Source organism: Furipterus horrens, unplaced genomic scaffold (genome assembly GCF_987537825.1).
Source record: "Furipterus horrens unplaced genomic scaffold, mFurHor1.1.pri manual_scaffold_1, whole genome shotgun sequence".
Classification (NCBI taxonomy): domain Eukaryota; kingdom Metazoa; phylum Chordata; class Mammalia; order Chiroptera; family Furipteridae; genus Furipterus; species Furipterus horrens.
Genome location: NW_028327171.1, coordinates 71672832 through 71692628, shown reverse-complemented (window position 1 = coordinate 71692628; position 19797 = coordinate 71672832).

The window sequence follows — 19797 nt, the reverse complement described above, 5'->3', positions numbered from 1 at the left end:
AGGAACATTTAGGGTGACCTTCAGTTTGCCCTTCAGGGCACAGAAGCTGAGCCACATACCTGACATTCAGCCTTGTCTGTACACACCTGTCTTTTCCAAGCCCTCCTGGTTTTCCATTGTGCCTTAAGGTCCCTTCTAGCAATCTTTAAGGAAAACAACCTTCGTTCCTTCCCTGGAAAGATTGCTGTGGACTGCACAACCAACCATGGTACCAGGCCTTTTATTTCGTGGGCTTTTATTACCTTCGAAAGTCATTCCCAGTTCCTCATGGCTTTTTGGTAACAACCAGAGCCCAAGCATGTCTCCTTTAGGCATGATATTCTGGTCAATGTCTTGGTCAAAAAAAAAAAAAAAAAAAAAAAAAAAAAAAAAAAAAAAAACACCTCTATTAACAACTGGTCTTATTAGTTTTATGCAAAGAAATTTATGTCATTACTTACTTCTTTAGAATGTCAAACTCTGGAGGGATTGGATAGGGAGAAAAATGTACACTGTGAAGGAAAATTCTTGTCTTTCTAATATTCACTGAACTTGCATTTCCATTCTTTATATTTTTATTTTTCCCCCACTAAAAATTTTGTTTGTTTTTCCATTACAGTTGTCCCACTTTTTTCCCCTCTTGCTTCCCTGCACCCTGCCCCCGCCTTCTCCCACATTCAGTCCCCACCCAGTTGTCCATGTCCATGGGTCATTTATACATGTTCTTTGATGAGACTTTTCCTCTTTTAACCCCATTCTCCCCCTCCCATCTCCCCCTTTGCTACTGTTAGTTTATTCCTTGTTTACATACCTCTGGTTCAATTTTGCTAATTTGTTTGTGTTGTTCATTAGTTTCCTGTAATAGGTGATAGCATAAGGTATTTTTCTTTCATTGCCTGAGTTATTTCGCTAAGTATAATTCTCTCTAGTTCCATCCATGTTGTTTTAAATGATAGAAGTTCCTTCTTTTTTTCAGTATTTATTCATTGTAATTTTCCCCCTTTGTACTCGTGTTCCTCTCTGTCTCTCTCTGTTTCTTCATCTTCTTAAAGTAGACCCTTTAGCATCCTTTGCAGTGCTGGTTTGGTGGAGATGTATTATTTTAGCCTTCTTTTGTCTTGGAAACTCCTTATTTCACCTTCCATTTTGAATGAGAGTCTTGCTGGGTAGAGTGGTCTTGGTTGTAGGCCTTTGTTTTTCATTACTTGGAATATTTCTTGCCATTCCCTTCTGGCTTGTAGTGTTTCTGCTGAGAAATCTGATGATAACCTTATTGGAACTCCCTTGTATGTTATTAATTGTTTCTCTCTTGTTGCTTTTAGGATTCTCTCTTTGTCTTTCAATGTTGCCATTTTAATTATGATGTGTCTTGAAGTGGGCCTGTTGGGGTTCATCTTCATTGGGACCGTTTGTGCTTCCTGGACTTGCTTGACTCTTTCTCTCCTCATGTTAAGGAAGTTTTCTTTCATTGGCTTTTCAAACAGGTTTTATATCCCTTGCTCTTCTTCTTCTCCTTCTGGAATTCCTATGATACTGATATTATTATGTTTCATGTTGTCCTGCAGCTGTCTTAGAGCCTCTTCAGTCTTGTTCAGTCTTTTTTCATTTTGTTGCACTGTCTGGGAGTTTTTGTCTACATTGTCTTCCAGCTTGCTGATCCGATCTTCTGCTTCCTCTAGCCTGCTTTTAATTCCTTCTATTGAGTTCTTCAATTCAGAGATTGTATTCTTCATTTTCTCCTGGCTCTTAATGATAGCGTCTATGTCCTTTTTCATGTTGGTGTAATTCTCAGTAAGTTTCTTGTAGTATTTCTGGAGTTCCTTGTAGTTTCCCTTGAGTTCTTTGTAGTTTCCACTGAGCTCATTGAGCTTCTCCAAAATCCATGCTTTCAATTCCATATCTGATAGTTGGCTCCCCTTCATTTCATTTAGCACTCTTTCTGGGGATTCTACCTTTCCTTTTGATAGGCGGTTGTTTCTCTGTCTCCCCATATTTGTGACTTCTATTGTTTGTTGGTGCTTCTTAGGATGATCTGCACTTCCTGGATCTGCCTCTATTGGTGTCAGATCATCTACCAGTCTGACCCTAGGCAGCCTGTTGGATACTTCCAGGGATCTACTGCCTTTGTCTGTCTCCTTTAGTTGTTAATCTATTCAATCTGTGATTAGCCATCAGGCTTAAGGATTGAGGGTGTGACAGCTTAATTCCTGTAGGCTGGGCTTTTGCTTCCCCTCAGGCTGATGCCACTGGGGGGGGGATAGTCTGCCTGCAGTACTGGGGATGAGTCAGCCCTGGGACCCGGCCGGCTGCTTCCCCAGTTCTCCCCTCAAAGCCACCACACCAAACTCTCCCCAAGCATCTCCAGTCTTCTCTGCCTTCCCTCCACTCAAGCCCAGGGTAAGTGGGGGCCAAAATATTTTTGTGTGTGATCTGCTTAAGAGCTCTTTTTCTCCAGCTGTTTCTCTCTGGCTAGCAAAAAACCCTGTGGCTTTTCACTTTTCTCAGCTAGATACTATTTTACTTTCCACTCTGTTGCTGTAGGCTGGGAAGCTCAACTGGGGGCTTAGACCCTGCCCTTCTCAAGGGGAACCCCTGGCTGCTGAGCTGTTTCTCAGTCCCTTCAACTGCCACCCGTGTGAGCTCAGCCAGCCCTTTCGCATCTCCGCACTCCCTGCCAGTCACGTTGTGATGTAGCGGCCTTTTCTGTCTCTCCGTGGTTATAAGACTTCTCTCCAGCTAGTGTTCGGTTGGTTATTCCAGATGATTTCTCCAAAATTAAGTTGTAAATTTAGACTAGTCCTGGGAGGAGGTTAGTGTGGCTTCTACTTACTCTTCCGCCATTTTGTTTCTCCTCATTTGGTTTTTAAAAGATAAACTAGTTTGTTTGTTTTTGTCACATTTTGTTTTGCATATCTGATTGACAATGAATACCTGAAGAAGAGATCACTTTGAATTGTGAATTTATGTTCAAAGCTGGTTGTATATGTAGATTTTATATAAGCAGTTGATTCTGTATTATAATTTAAAACTTCTAGACATCCATATTTTTTTACCAACCATATTGACACTCGCATTTTAATGTTTTATTATTTTTGTTTAAGTTTCATTTTTCTCTGTACGTGAAGTAAACTGGAAGCCAAAGCACTTTAAATCATCCTGAAGATTTACTTCTTAGAGCAATGTAGAATTCTAGAGAGAGCAAAGGAACAATATTTACTCAACATAAAGGAACTTAAGGTTGCTAGAGACATTTAGAAATGAAACAACAATGAAACACTATTAACAGCAATGAAGGAAATATAATTAGTTTGCTTAGTACTGGCTCTTTTGTGCTTTATGTTGTCAAATGTAAATCTGCAATTCTAAATAATATTAATTCAAAGATTCTTTGTGTTTTATAAGAATCACGGAAAGCACTAGACAAAGAACATGTGTGAATGACCCATGGGCATAGACAACAGTGTGGGGACTCACTGTGGGAGTGAGGGTTGGACTGGGCAGAGGAGGGCAAAGGAGGGGAAATTGGGACAATTGTAATAGAGCAACAATAAAACATTTAAAAAATTAAAAGTAAAAAAGTAAAAAAAGAACTACAATATGACTCAGCAATTTCACTTCTGGGTATTTAGTTGAAGAAATCCAAAACCCTAATTCAAAAAGGTTTATGCACCTCTATGTTCCCTGCAGCGTTATGTAAAAGAGCCCAGATATGGGAGCAACCCAAGTGCCCATCAATAGATGAATGGATAAAGAAGATATGATACTTATATATAATGGTATTACTCAGCCATAAAAAGAAGTGAAATCTTACCATTTGTGACAACATGAATGGACCTAGAGGGTATTATGCTAAATGAAGTAAGTTAGTCAGAGAAAAATACAATATTATTTCACTTACATGTGAGATTGAAGAACAAAATAAATGAACAAACAAAATAGAAACAGACTCAAGGGTACAGAGAACAGAATGATGGTTGCCAGAAGGGAGGGAGTTTTGGAAACTGGGTGAAATGATGAAGAGGTAAAGAAGTACAAATTGATGTTTATAAAATAGTCATGTGGAAATAAATGACAGCATATGAAAGATAGTAAATAATATGGTAATAACTCTGTATGGTGCAAGGTGGGTACTTGAATTAACACGGGGGAAAACTTTGTAAAGGATATGCTTGTGTAACCACTTTGCTGTACATCCGACTAAAAAATGAATTTTAAATGTAAATTGCAATTGAAAAATAATAAATAAAATTAAAAACAATCAAATTAGTTTGCTTCCATATAAGCGTTTTTTGGTTGAAAATTATGTCTTATTGGTTATCAAAAAAGTTACTGGAAGAAAATACAAATCTCTACTTTGCAAATAAAGTACAAAAGTGTGTTCTAAAATAGCTAACAAATACTAATATTTATTTTATAGTTAGGCATAGTACATTGTTTTTAGTAAAACAGGCTCTCTGATGAAAAATGCTAAAGAAATAATTCATGTTCTAGCAAGAACAAAATCGGCAATAAAGATTAAACTTAAGTTATACTAGAAAGGCAAGGGATTTCAACTTGAGCCTCAAGCAATTGTAGAAGTTCCAGTTAGAAATGTGTTAGTAAGATTAAATAGTTTAGGCTTTCCTCTGGGTATTGTGGACAAGACTAAATTTTCAAATATACGTTATTTTTAAAGAATGCTAATTAATATCAGCAGGTAGATTTCATTCAACATACACTAATAAGACTATTATGTGTCAGAAAAAGTTCTAGGTTAGGCTCAAAACAGTAAACTGAGCCAGAAAAAGCTTTCCATTATGAAGAAGCTTATATTCAAGTAAGTCAACTTCTAAGTGAAGACAAAATTTCCGATGCATGCAACTTCATATGCTGTCTTTCATAAACACACACACACACACACACACACACACACACACACACACACACACACACGTTTTAATCCCTCCATTAGGACTTGATGAAAATATAACTAATTTTTTAAAATTATAAAACCAAATAATTCTGTCATGTCTAAACTTAACTAATTACCTCCCAAAGAAAAAATAAAATTCTTTAGAAAATATTTTATCATTTGAATGCATTTGTGTGTAATTGACTAAATTACAAATTAGTGTTTTAAGAATTACTGTAACACATAGAACTAAGCATGAATTAAATAAGATTAGTATATAGCTCAAAATTTCTGTATTTCCTAGTAAATACTTTGAGGTAATCTGTTCATTTTTATTTACTTCCACAGTATAATATGATTTTAATTCTAAAGAACTATATAATCAATTTTCTAAACAATCAACTGCTACATACTATGTAAATCATATTAATTAGCACATTTAAAATACTCCATTTACATAGCAGATTGTGAAGGGATAATAATAAAATAAATTACGAAATTATTTTATTTGTAACGGTACTTTTTTTTCTTTTTTAAGTTTTTAAAATTGTTATTCAATTACAATTGACTCAATTTTCCCCCCTTTGCCTTCCTCCATCAAGACCACCTCTTGCTTTCACAGTCAATCCCCATGGATCATATGTGGTTTTAGACTAGCCCCTTCCACTTCTTTCCACCATTATCCCCCTCCCAACTTCCCTCTGGTCACTGTAAGTCTGTTCCATTTTTCCATGCCTAAGATTCTACTTTGCCTGTTAGTTTATATTATTTATTACATCCCTCTTATAGGTGAGATCAGTTGGTATTTGTCTTTCACTGACCAGCTTATTTCATTTAGCATAATATTTCCTAGTTTTATTCATGCTGTTGTAAGAGGTAAGGGTTCCTTCTTTCTTTCTGCTGTGTAGTATTCCATTGCGTAAAGGCACAATTGTTTTATGATCCACTCATTTACTGATGGGCACTTAGGCTCTTTATTATCTCTTGGCTACTGTAAATAAGGATGCTATCAACATAGGGGTTCATAAGTTCTTTTGAACTGGTGACTCAAGATTCTTTGGGTATATTCCCAGCAGCAAAAATCACTGGATCAAAAGGCAGTTCTATTTTTATTTATTTATTTTTATGTTATTTTATTTTTTGACTTATTTATTATTCTTCTATTACAGTTGTCCATTTTTCTCCCATTGCTTCTGTCCCACTCTGCCCACCACTTCTCCCACAGTTAATCCCCCTGTCATTGTCCATGTTCATGGGTCATGTATTCTAGTTTCTTGACTAGACCCTTCCCCTACTTAACCCACTTCTCTCCCTCCTCTCCAATCTGGTCACTGTTAGCCTGCTCCTTGTTTACTTGTCTCTGGTTCAATTTTTCTCATTTGTTTGTGTTGTTCATTAGTTTCCTGTATTAGGTGATATCATATAGTATTTGTCTTTCATTGCCTGGTTTATTTTGCTAAACATAATCCTCTCCAGTTCCATCCATGTTGTTGCAAATGGTAGGAGTTCCTTCTTTCTTTCTGCTACATAGTTCTCCATTGTGTAAATGTACCACGGTTTTTTGATCCACTCATCTATAGATGAACACTTAGGCTGTTTCCAGCACTTGGCTATTGTAAATAGCACTGCTATGAATATAGGGGTGCATAGGTTCTTTTGAATTGGTGTTTCAGGATTCTTCAGGTATAATCCTAGCAATGAAATTGCTAGATCAAAAGACAGTTCCATTTTTAGTTTTTTGAGGAAATTCCATACTGTTTCTACAGTGGCTGCACCAGTCTGCCTTTCCACCAACAGTGCACTAGGGTTCCTGTTTCTCCACATCCTCACCAACACTTGTTGTTTATCAATTTACTAATGATGGCCATTCTGACCTGTGTGAGGTTGTATCTCATTGTGGCTTTAATTTGCAATTTTTTGATGGCTAGTGATGTTGAGCATCTTTTCATATGCCTATAGGCCATCTATATGTTATTGGAGAAGTGTCTATTCAGGTCCTTTGCTCACTTTTCAATTGTATTGTTTGTCTTCCTGTTGTTGAGCCATTTGAGATCTTTATATATTTTGGTTATCCAACCCTTGTCCAATGTATCATCAGGAACTATGTTCTTGCATACCGTGGTTCCCTTTTTGTTTTGCTGATGGTTTCTTTAGCTGTGCAGAAGCTTTTTAATTTGATGTAGTCACAGTTGTTTATTTTTTCTTTGTTTCTCTTTCCTTAGGAGATATATGGGCAAAAATATTTCTATGCAAGATACCTGAAATTTTACTGGCTTTGTTTTCCTATAGGATTTTTTTGGCATTGTGATTTATATTTAAGTTTCCATTCATTTTGAGTTTATTCTAGTGTAGGTATAATTTCATTTTTTGCAAATACTAGTCTAGTTCTCCCAACACCATTTATTGAAGAAACTGTCTTTACTCCATTGTATACTCTTGCACACTTTGTAAAATATTAATTGACCATAAAGGCATTGATTTATTTATAGACTCTCTTTTAGTTCAATTGACCTATTTGTCTATTGTTATGTAGGTACTAGACTGTACTGATTACAGTGGTATTGTAATATAGTTTGATATCAGATATTGTGATATCTCCAACTTTGTTCTTCTTTCTCAAGGTTGCTGAAGCTTACTGGGTCTTTTTTCATTTTATATAAATTTTTAGAATATTTGTTCTAGATATGAAATATATTCAATTGTCACTTTAAGAGGCACTAAATTGAATATTTAGATTGTTTTTGATAGTATTGGGTTTTAATAATATCAGTTCTTTCAATATATGAACATGATACATGCTTCCATTTATTTGTATCTTCCTGAATTTCTTTCCTCAGTGTTCTGTAGCATTCCAAATACATGTCTTTTACCCCCTTGGTTAATAAAGTTCTAAAATCATACAATCTCCCAAAACTGAAACAAGAAGAAACAGAACACCTAATTAGCCCAGTAACAAGTAATGAACTTGAAGCAGTTATCAAAAAACTCCCAACAAAGAAAAGTCCTGGACCAGATGGCTTCACAGACAAATTTTACCAATCATTCACAGAAAAACTAACACTTATCCTTCTTAAACTATTCCAAAAAAGCCAAGAAGAGGGAACGCTCTAAGCTCTTTTTACAAGGCCTGTATTATCTGAATTTCAAAATAATGTAAAGGCACAACAAAAAAATAAAACTATAGGTGAATATCCTTGATGAGCATTGATACTAACATTATCAACAAAAAACAAGCAAACTGAATCCAGCAATACATTAAAAAGATCATGCATCATGATCAAGGGAGATTTATCCCAGGACTGCAAAATTGGTATAATATTCACAAATCAGTAAATATCATACATCACATAAACGAAATGAAAGACAAAAATCACATGATCATATCAATAGATGCAGAAAAAAGCATTTGATAAAATCCAGCTTGCATTTATGATAAAAATTTTCCACAAAATAGGACTAAGGGGATCATACTTCAACATAATAAAGGTAATATATAAGAAACCTATAGCCAACATCGTACTCAATGGGCAAAAAACCAACGTCTTTCCTCTAAGATCAGGAACAGGACAGAGATGTCTGTTTTTACCTCACTTATTCAACATATTACTGGAAGTCCTAGCCACAGTGGTCATACATCAAGAAGAAATAACAGGCATCTGTATTGGAAAGGAAGAAGTAAAACTGCCATTATTTGCAGGCAACATGGTATTGTACTTAGAAAATCCTATAGGTCCCACAAAAAAATTACTAGACCTAATAAATGAATTTGATAAAGTAGAAGGATACAAAATCAATACTCAGAAATCAATGGCATTTCAATACACCAATAAGAAAGAGAAACTAAGGAAAAATTTAATTTACTATTATAATAAAAAATGAGGTATCTAGGATTTTTTTGATGTATTGACCCTTTGACCATTATAAAATATTTACTTGTGTAGTCTAATAATATATTGTCTTAATGTCTGTTATATCTAATGTTAGTATAGCCATATCAGCCCTCTTTGATACTTTTTGCGGATTTTATCTTTTTCCATCACCTGTCTTTCAAACTTTTTTATTTACATTTAAAATATGTCAACTTTAGACACCATGTAGTTGAATACTGTTATGATTATGATTATGATTATTATGCCTGTTAATATTTATCTCTTCTTTAAAGTATTAATCCATTCATAACAATTATAACTATTGATAATTTATAATTAATGATTGACATTTAACTATTAGTTCTCTATGACTGATAAAATATTTTGCTCTTTTTCTGTGCATTATTTTATGTTAAACAGAAATTTTTTGTTATACCAATTCAATTCCTCTGTTATTTTTTTAATCATTTTTTAGTTGTTTTTATAGTGGTTGCTCCACTGATTATTGAATACATTTTAATTTACATAGTCTGGTTCAGAATAACCATAAACTAACTCAAAAAATTTTAAATGCTGCTATAGCTTTACAACATAAAATGTAGTTTGAAAATGTTTTAACGTTTCTCTTTTATTATTTTAAATGTGTTTTCCTGTTGTCTTCCATCTTGCCTATTTTAATCAAGAAGACTTTTTAAATTTTTACTTTTACTTGTTATGCTATTACAATTATTGCCAATTTTTCTCCCTTTCCTTGCCTCCACCCAGCCTCGTCCCGCCCCCCTCCACCAAGCCAATCCCCCATATTGTTGTCCATGTCAACAGGGTGTACATCAATGTTATTTAGTTAATCTCTTTACCATTTTCCATTCCTTAACCCCCCCCCCACCTTTCTGGTAGCTATCATTCGGTTCTGTGTATGTTGTAATGTGTGTGTGTGTGTCTGTGTATGTGTTTGTATTATATTCTACTTCAAATTCATTAAATTTTTCTGGATTTCTGAATTAGAATTTTTGATTTTGTACAATCGTTTGTCATTTTTTCTTTAAATACCAGTCCCTTTTTGGAACTCTAATTATACATGTGATTATATATGTAATGGTCAATTTTATATGTCAACTTGAGAGGATAAGGGTGCCCATATTAAATATTTCTTCTCCATGTGCCTCTGATGGTGTTTCCAGATGATATTATCATGTGAATCAGTGGACTCAATAAAGTAAATTACTCTCCCCAAGATTTGTAGTCATAATTCAGTCCACTGAGGGCCTAAATTGAATAAAAAAACAGAAGAAACTGATGCCATTTTTCCGACCTCACTGTTTGAGCTGGGACATCTCAAATTATTTTTCCTGCTCTCATACTAAGATTTCCACAATTGGCTTCCTGGTTGCAAAGCTTTCAACCACCAGCTTTCCTGGGTTTTCAATTTGCAAAACGCAGTTTATCAGACCTCTAGGCCTCTATGAATAAATTTCTTATAATAAATATCACATATATATTTTTTTACTGGTTTTGTTTTTTTAGAAAACCCTGACTAAATACAACATAGTATCAACTTGTATCACTGAAATATTATTTTTTTAGTGTTTTTTTTCTCTATTGACTAATTTTCTCCAAATTATGGTTTAATTTTTACTACTTTCTTGAATGCCTAATTAATTTTATTGGATCGTGGACATTGAAATGTTACATTGGTTGACTATTCATAGTTTTTCTTTTTTCTCTTAGCAAGCACTATATTTGCTTATATGCCAATTTTTCTGTTTGTTTTTGAGATTTGTTTTATAATGTGTTCGATAAGATTAATAGTATTCTTTACTTTAGGTCTAGCATCAATATACATCTTAGGTGTGACCCTTATGATATCTTCACTGAATACTGTCAACTTTTAATATGGATTTACCCATCTGGCTGATTGGAACTTAAGTGCCTCTGACATCTGTGAGCTCCAGAAAACTTCCAGCTTCCATCAGTACAGCCATTCTTTGCCTGGCACTTTAAAGATTCTCTCTAGGCCTGCATGAATGAGCAAAGGACTTCAAACCCCAATGCCCATTTTATTTTTTGGCATTTCCTTTTTTCTGGTCCTCTGATTACATTTCCTAGCCCCTGTGCCTCTTAAAAATCTATTTTCTGTCTTCTTAATTCAGGGAGGTTGATGTGTTCTGTTTGTGGTCACCATCCCTGCAGGTGACTTTAGAAAAGTCAGGTCAATAAGAGGGTGCCTTGTATTTGTGTTTTTGTTTCCAATTACCACAACCCACAGCTGTTTGCTGTTAAAAATTCAAATATCATTGTCTCAAATATTTCATCTTATGTTTTAATTGTTTACCATTGAAGGGCCAGTTATTTCATTTTGACTGGAAAGCAGCTATCTAAGTCTTTGTTAATTCTTATGTAAGTCTCACAAGTATCAGTGAGATCCCTTAATGATTTTCTGCAGAAATATTGTTTATTTTTTCTTTATTAGATTACTGGTTATAAATTAGACCTATACTTTGTTATGATACTTTTGTGTTCAACTTACAAATGTTTTTATTCTATTTGTAAGTCTACAATTTTTTAAATGTGCTTTAAAGAGCTTTAATTGATACTTGCCTCTTTATAAATGTATTCAGTCTAACATGTTCAAACAAATCATACCACATTTACAAATTTAAAACTTTTACTTTTCTCCTCAGGTACTTTAACTGTCTGAAAATAAACATAACTTTCATAAATACCAATTACAACCAGCAAACTTCCTTCCATACCACAGTCATTATTTAATGAATCCCGAAATTATCTCCTAGTTTACATCTTGGTTATAACTACTTACCTTCTTTTAATTTTTTGCCAGAAATGACAACAAGGATGAGCTTAATTTGTATTACTTCAAATTTGAGATGTTTCTCCTTCCTTGTGGAGGACATTTAGCTGAGACAAAAAAAAAAAAAAATTGTTTCTTTTTTTTTTTTTTCCTTTTGTTTTGGATTTTAACTTACGTGTAAAAGTGTCTAAGCTCAAACTTCACTTGGAAGCTTAACTTCTTTATCAAAACCCCATGATCATTAATTTTGTAACTTTATTTTTATTGTTGACACTATCATAGATGTTTACATTTCCTCACCTTTTCCTCCCTCCACTCAGCTCCCTGAACTCACTCCCTCTGCCCATCTCCACACTGCTGTTTGTATCTACAAATTATGCATATATGCTATTTGGTTAATCCCTTCACCTTCTATCATCAAGTCTGCCTTTTCCCCTTTTCTCAGACAGCTGTCAATCTGCTCTATGTATCTGTTCCTATTTTGTTCATAAGTTTATTCTTTCTATAGATTCCATATATAAGAAGATCATATGGTATTTGTATTTCTCTGACTGGGTTATTTTACTTATAATAATCTCCAGGTCCAATTATGCTGCTGCAAAAGATAATACCTTTTTTAAGGCTGTGTAGTATTCCATTGTGTAAATGTACTACTGCTTTTTTATCCACCCATCTACTAATGGACACTTAAGCTATTTATAGGTGTGAACTATTATAAATAATGCTGCTACAAACATAGGGGTGTGTATGAGGAAACTCCATACCATTTTCCACAAGGGACTGCACCAGTCTGCATTTCCATCAACAACACATTAGAGTTCCCTTTTCTCAACATCCTCTCCAGCACTCGTTGTTTATTGATTTATTGATGGTAGCATTCTGGCAGGTGTGAGGTGTTATGTCACTGTCTTCCTGGTGATGAATCATATGAGTTCTTTAGATATTTTGAAGATCAAACCCTTGTCCAACATATCTTTGGCAAATATGTCTTCCCATATGGTTGGTTCCCTTTTCATTTTGATGATGGTTTCTTTAGCTGTACAAAAACTTTTAAATTTGATGTGGTCCCATTTGTTTGCTTTTTCCTTTATTTCCCATGACTTAGGAGATATATTGGCAAAATATTGCTATGCAGGATATCTGAAATGTTTCTGCCTATGTTTTCCTCTGGTACTTTTATGGTGTCACAACTTATATTTAAGTATTTTATCCATTTTTTGTTCATTCTAATGCGTGGTTTAAGTGGGTGGTCTAGTTTCATTTTTTTGCATGTCCCTGTCCAGGTCTCCCAGCACCATTTATTCAAAAGACAGTCTTTACTCCACTGTATGCTCATGCCCACTTTGTCAAATATTAATTGATCATAGAAACATGGGTTTATTTCTGGGATCTCTGTTTTGTTCCATTGATCTATGTGTCTGCTCTTATGCCATTATCATAATGTTTTGATTACAGTAGCCTTGTACGACAGTTTGATATTAGGTATTGTGATTCCTCCTTCTTTGTTCTTCTTTTCCAAGATTGCTGAGGCTATTAGGGGAAATTTTTAGTTCCATATACATTTTTGAAATATTAGTTCTAGGTCTGTGAAATATGTCACCGGTATTTTGATAGGAATTATGTTGACTATAGATTGTTTTGGGTAGTATGGACATTTTAATGATGTTAATTTTTCCAATCCATGTGCATGATATATGCTTCCATTTATTTGTATCTTTTGTAATTTCTCTTTTCAGTGTTCTATAGTTTTTCAAGTACAGGACTTTTGCTCCTTGATTAAATTTATTCTTTTCTTTTTTTTTGGTTTTTCAATTACAGTTGTCCCCTTTTCCCCTAATTTCTCTCCCCCTCCCAACCCACCCCCTCTCCCGCAATCATATCCCTCCCCGTTGTCCATGTCCATGAGTCTTTTATACAGGCTCTTTAATTAAACCCTTCCCTTACTTATCCCCCTTCTCTCCCTCCCCTCTCCCCCCTATTGACTGCTATTCTGCTCTTTGTTCTATTTAGTTCCTTTGTTTGTGTTGTTCTTTAGTTTCCTGTATTAGGTGATATCATATGGTATTTTTCTTTCTTTGCCTGGCTTATTTTACTAAGCATAATTCTCTCTAGTTCCATCCATGTTGTTGCAAATGGCAGGAGTTCCTTCTTTCTTTCTGCTACATAGTATTCCATTGTGTAAATGTACCACAGTTTTTTGATCCACTCATCTACAGATGGGCACTTAGGTTGTTTCCAGCACTTAGCTATTGTAAACAGGGCTGCTATGAACATAGGAGTGCATAAGTTCTTTTGAATTGGTGTTTCAAGATTCTTCGGGTATAATCCTAGTAGTGGAGTCGCTGGTTCAAAAGGCAGTTCCATTTTTAATCTTTTGAGGTAATTCCATACTGTTCTCCATAGTGGCTGCACCAGTCTGCATTCCCACCAACAGTGCAGTAGAGTTCCCGTTTCTCCACATCCTTGCCAGCACTTGTTGCTTGTTGATTTGTTGATGATGGCCATTCTGACTGGTGTAAAATGGTATCTCATTGTGGTTTTTATTTGCATCTCCCTGATGGCTAATGATGTTGAGCATTTTTTCATGTGTCTATGGACCTTCTGTATGTCCCCTTCGGAGAAGTGTTTGTTCAGGTCCTTTGCCCATTTTTTAATTGGGTTGTTTGTTTTCTTAATGTTGAGTCGTATCAGCTCTTTATATATTTTGGAAATCAGTCCCCTGTCTGTGATGTCATTGGCAAATATGTTTTCCCATATGGTTGGTTTCCTTTTCATCTTGCTGATGTTTTCTTTTGCTGAGCAGAAACTCTTCAGTTTGATGTAATCCCATTTATTTATTTTTTCCTTTATTTCTCTTGCTTTAGGAGATGTATCTGTGAAAATATTGTTACGTGAGATATCTGATATTTTCTTGCCTATGTTTTCCTCTAGGACTTTTATGGTGTCACGGCTTACATTTAAGTCTTTGATCCATCTTGAGTTTATTCTTGTGTGTGGTGTAAGTTGGTGGTCTAGTTTCATTTTTTTGCAGGTCCCTATCCAGTTCTCCCAGCACCATTTGTTAAAGAGGCTCTTCTCACTCTATTTTATGTTCCTCCCTCCTTTATCAAAGATTAGTTGACCATAGAGTCCTGGGTTTATTTCTGGACTCTCTATTCTGTTCCACTGATCTATGTGTCTGTTCTTGTGCCTGTACCAGACTGTTTTGATCACAGTGGCTTTGTAGTATTGTTTGATATCTGGTGTTGTGATTCCTCCTGCTGTGTTCTTCTGTCTCAAGATTGCTTTTGCTATTCGGGGTCTTTTTTGGTTCCATATGAATTTATGGAGTATTTGTTCTAGGTCTGTGAAATATGTCATTGGTATTTTAATAGGGATTGCATTGACTCTGTAAATTGCTTTGGGTAGTATAGCCATTTTGATGATGTTGATTCTTCCCATCCAAGAACATGGTATTTGCTTCCATTTATTTGTTTCTTCCTTAATTTCTTTCTTCAATGTTACGTAATTTTCAGAGTACAGGTCTTTTATCTCTTTGGTTAAGTTTACTCCTAGGTACTTTATTTTTCTTGTTGCTATAGTAAATGGTATTTTCTTTTTAGTTTCTGTCTCTGATATTTTATTGTTAGTGTACAGAAATGCCTTAGATTTTTGTATATTTATTTTGTACCCTGCTATTCTGCCAAATTCGCTTATTATATCGAGTAGTTTTTTAGAGGAGTCTATAGGGTTTTCTATGTATACTATCATGTCATCTGCATATAATGATAGTTTTACTTCTTCTTTCCCAGTTTGGATGTCTTTTATTTCTTTTTCTTGTCTGATTGCTGTGGCTAGGACTTCCAACACTATGTTGAAAAGGAGTAGAGAGAGTGGACAACCTTGTCTAGTTCCTGAGTTCAGGGGGAATGCTTTCAGTTTTTGTCCATTGAGTATGATGTTGGCCTCAGGCTTCTCATATATAGCCTTAATTATGTTAAGATATGCTCCCTTTATTCCCATTTTGTTGAGTGTTTTCATCATATATGGGTGTTGTACTTTATCAAATGCTTTTTCTGCATCTATTGATATGATCATGTGATTTTTGTCTTTCATTCTGTTTAGGTGATGTATTATATTTATTGATTTGCAAATATTAAACCATCCTTGCATCCCTGGAATGAAGCCCACTTGATCATGATGTATGATCTTTTTGATGTATTGCTGGATCCTGTTTGCCAATATTTTATTGAGGATTTTAGCATCGATGTTCATCAGTGATATTGGCCTGTAGTTTTCTTTCTTTGTTGTGTCTTGACCTGGTTTGGGGATTAGGATAATACTGGCTTCATAGAAAAAGTTTGGGATTTTCCCCTCTTCTTGGATTTTTTGGAACAGTTTGAGGAGGATAGGAGTTAGTTCTTCCCTGAATGTTTTGTAGAATTCGTCTGTGAAACCATCCGGTCCAGGGCTTTTGTGTACCGGGAGATTTTGGATTACTGTTTCAATTTCCTTCTTTGTTATTGGTCTGTTGAGACTTTCCACTTCTTCTTGATTCAGTTTTGGAAGGTTGTATGTTTCTAGAAATTTGTCCATTTCTTCTAGATTGTCAAATTTATTGTCATACAGTCGTCTGAAGTAATTTCTAACTATCATTTGTATTTCTGAGGTATCAGTCGTGATTTCTCCTCTTTCATTTCTGATTTTGTTTATTTGTGTCTCTCTCTTTTTTTCTTGATTAGACTGGCTAGAGGCTTGTCGATTTTGTTGATTTTTTCGAAGAACCAGCTCCTAGTTTTGTTGATCTTTTGGATTGTTTATTTAGTTTCTATGTCATTTAGTTCTGCTCTGATCTTGATGATTTCATTCCTTCTTCTTGCCCTAGGTTTTGTTTGTTGTTGTTGTTCTAGTTCTTGTAGCATTGTGGTTAGGTTTTTTATTTGAGATTCTTCTAGCCTTTTCAGATATGCCTGTATTGCTATAAACTTCCCTCTCAGGACTGCTTTTGCTGTGTCCCACAGGTTTTGGGTTGTTGTGTGCTCATTATCATTAGTTTCTAGAAATTTCTTGATTTCTTTTTTGATGTTATTGTTAACCCATTCATTATTTAATAGCATGTTATTCAATCTCCATGAGTTTGGGTGTCTTTGATTTTTTTCTCTGAGGTTGATTTCTAGTTTCAAGGCATTGTGATCTGAAAAGATTCTTGATATGATTTCAATTTTCTTGAATTTGTTGAGGCTTGTTTTGTGACCTATCATGTGGTCTATCTTTGAAAATGTCTCATGTGCACTTGAAAAGAATGTATATTTTGCTTCTTTGGGGTGAAAAGTTCTATATATATCAGTTAGATCCATGTGGTTTAGTGTGTTGTTCAATGCCTGTATATCCTTGGTGTTTCTTTGCTTTGATGATCTGTCTATTGTTGATAATGGAGTGTTGAAGTCCCCTACTATGAGTGTGTTGTTGTTGATATCCTTTTTGTGGTCTTCTAGTATTTGCTTTATGTATTTGGGTGCTCCTATGTTGGGGGCATATATGTTTATCAAAGTCATATCTTCTTGATGGATTGTTCCTTTAAGTATTATGAAATGTCCTTCTTTGTCTCTTTTTATTGTCCTTGCTTTGAAATCCATTTTGTCTGATATGAGAACTGCTACCCCGGCTTTTTTTTCCGGTCCGTTTGCTTGGAATATTTTTTTATATCCCTTTACTTTCAGTCTGTGTAAATCTTTTGTTTTGAGGTGTGTTTCTTGTAGACAGCAAATATGTGGGTCCTGTTTTCTTATCCATTCCGTTACCCTATGTCTTTTAATTGGAGCATTTAATCCATTTACATTTAAGGTTATTATTGACGTGTATTTATTCATTTCCCTTTGTACCTCTGTTCCTCTCCTCTCTTGTTTTTTTCTTCTTTTTTCTTAGAATACTCCTTTAGCATCTCTTGCAGTGCTGGTTTGGTGGAGATGTATTTTTTCAGTCTTCCTTTGTCTGAAAAACTCCTTATTTCACCTTCTATTTTGAATGAGAGCCTTGCTGGGTAGAGTATTCTTGGTTGTAGGCCTTTGTTTTTCATTGCTTGAAATATTTTTGACCATTCCCTTCTGGCTTGTAATGTTTCTGTTGAGAAATCAGTTGATAGCCTTATCGGAGCTCCCTTGTATGTTATTTGCTGCTTTTCTCTTGCTGCTTTTAGGATTCTCTCTTTGTCTTGGAATGTTGCCATTTTAACTATGATGTGCCTTGGAGTGGGTTTTTGGGGGTTCCTCTTGATTGGAACTCTCAGTGCTTCTTGGACTTGCATGGCTTTTTCTCTCATCAGGTTCAGAAAATTTTCTGTCACTATTTCTCCTATCAGATTTTCAATTCCATGTTCCTTTTCTTCTCCCTCTCGTATTCCGATGATCCTTAAATTATTTTTCCTAATGTTATCCTGTAATTCCCTTACATCTTGTTCATATTTTTTCAATCGTTTTTCATTTTGCTGTATTGTCTGGGAGTTTTTCTCTACATTATCTTCTAACTCACTAATCCGATCCTCTGCTTCGTTTAGTCTGCTTTTGACTGATTCTACTGTGTTTTTCAGTTCAGAGATTGTATTCTTAAGTTCTTCCTGGTTCTTGTTAACAGTTTCTATGTCTTTTTTTATGCTGGTGTAGTTCTCTGCAAGTTCCCTGTAATTTTCTTGGAGCTGCTGGTAACTTCCTTGAAGGTTGTCATAGTTGATTTTAAGGATGTCGAGTATATTGAGCTTCTTTACCACCATTGTTTTGAATTCCATGTCTGACATTTGGGCTATGTCTATTTCATCTATGTCTCTTTCTGAGGATTCCTCTTTTCTTTTCATTGAGGGGTTATTTTTGCGTTTTACCATGTTGGATTCTTTTTGTTTTTATTTATTTATTTATTTGTTTGTTTTTTTTTGGGGGGGTAGTCTGCTTTGACTTCCCTCCTTTGTGGTGTAATATTCTTTATCGAAGGTCTGGGAGTTTCAGTGGTGCAGTCTCTTTGATATCCTGAGCCTGATGTTCTTGAGTTACCCTTTATGTCGTTTGTTTATGCTGTTCAGTTATATTTCAGATGTTCTTTGATAGGATCTTCCTTCTGGCTAGTTGGTTGAGAGTCACTCTATCTGCTTTGTCTTGAGTTCTTTTGTGGATATGCTGTTAAAGACATAAACACACAGCCCAGGCAGGAGACCTACACCCTCAGAAAGTATCCCCCACTCTATCCTGCTATCGTTAGCCAACTAGCCCATATTAATATAAATGTAAAGAGATTTGAGCTTTTATACTATAAGAAGAATAGATAAGAGTTGTTTTTGGGGAGGAAAAATATAATTTTTGATAGAGGGGGTGATAGATTAATAATAGTTGAGACTGTGCAAGCCAGTAAGTAATATTTACATTGTATGTTAATAAAAATAGAAGAAAAGGATAGAAAAGTACATAATATAGTAAGAAAGTGGGATTGTATTGTATTTTGGTTTATATAGTAATTATATTATATTATTTAGAGTGATAGGGGGGCTAAGCTAGACACACAAATGAATAAACAACAATTAAAGAGAAAGGATGAGAAGGAGAGGTTATATGCAACACGTTAAAGTTTGTTATTATTGGAAGAGGAGAAGGAAAAACAGCCTCCAAAAAATCCCCAATAAATAGAAGAAAGAAAAGAAGAGAGAAAGAGAAGAAAATAAAAAATTTACCACAAACCCCCCCCCCAAAAAACCCCAAAAGGGAAGAAAGGAACAAAGAAAGAAAAGAATAAAGAAGAAAGAAAGAAAGAAAAAAGAGAGAGAAAAAATTGAAAAAAAAATATGTATACCCCCCAAACCCCCCCCAAAAAACCCCAGGAAAAGAATAAAGAAAGAAGGAAAGAAAAGAAATAATTAAGATGAAAGAAAGAACAAGTGAGAAAAAAATTGGGAAAAAAAAAAAAAAAGCGATGTTTTTACTCCGTTTTAGCCTTGGTGTGTTGCCTTCTTTTTCTGGGTCCGCAGCTGGTCTAGTGTGTGGCAGGTCAGAGGTTCTTGTTTTTTGCAGGACTGGTGTGCGCCCCTGGTTGCCGCTATGGTGCGCGCCCGTGGTTGCCAGCAAGGCACGCTCCCTTGCTGCCCGCTGGAGCCAGTTGAGGTGCCCTTGCGCACGAGCCCCTGCATGCTCGGGTGGCCCGAGAGTTTGCCCTGTGGTTAGAGATTATTGTTGCCAGGCCGCGGTGGTTCCCTGTTCGCACCGAGGTGACCCTGAGCGCGTCCCTGCCCGCGC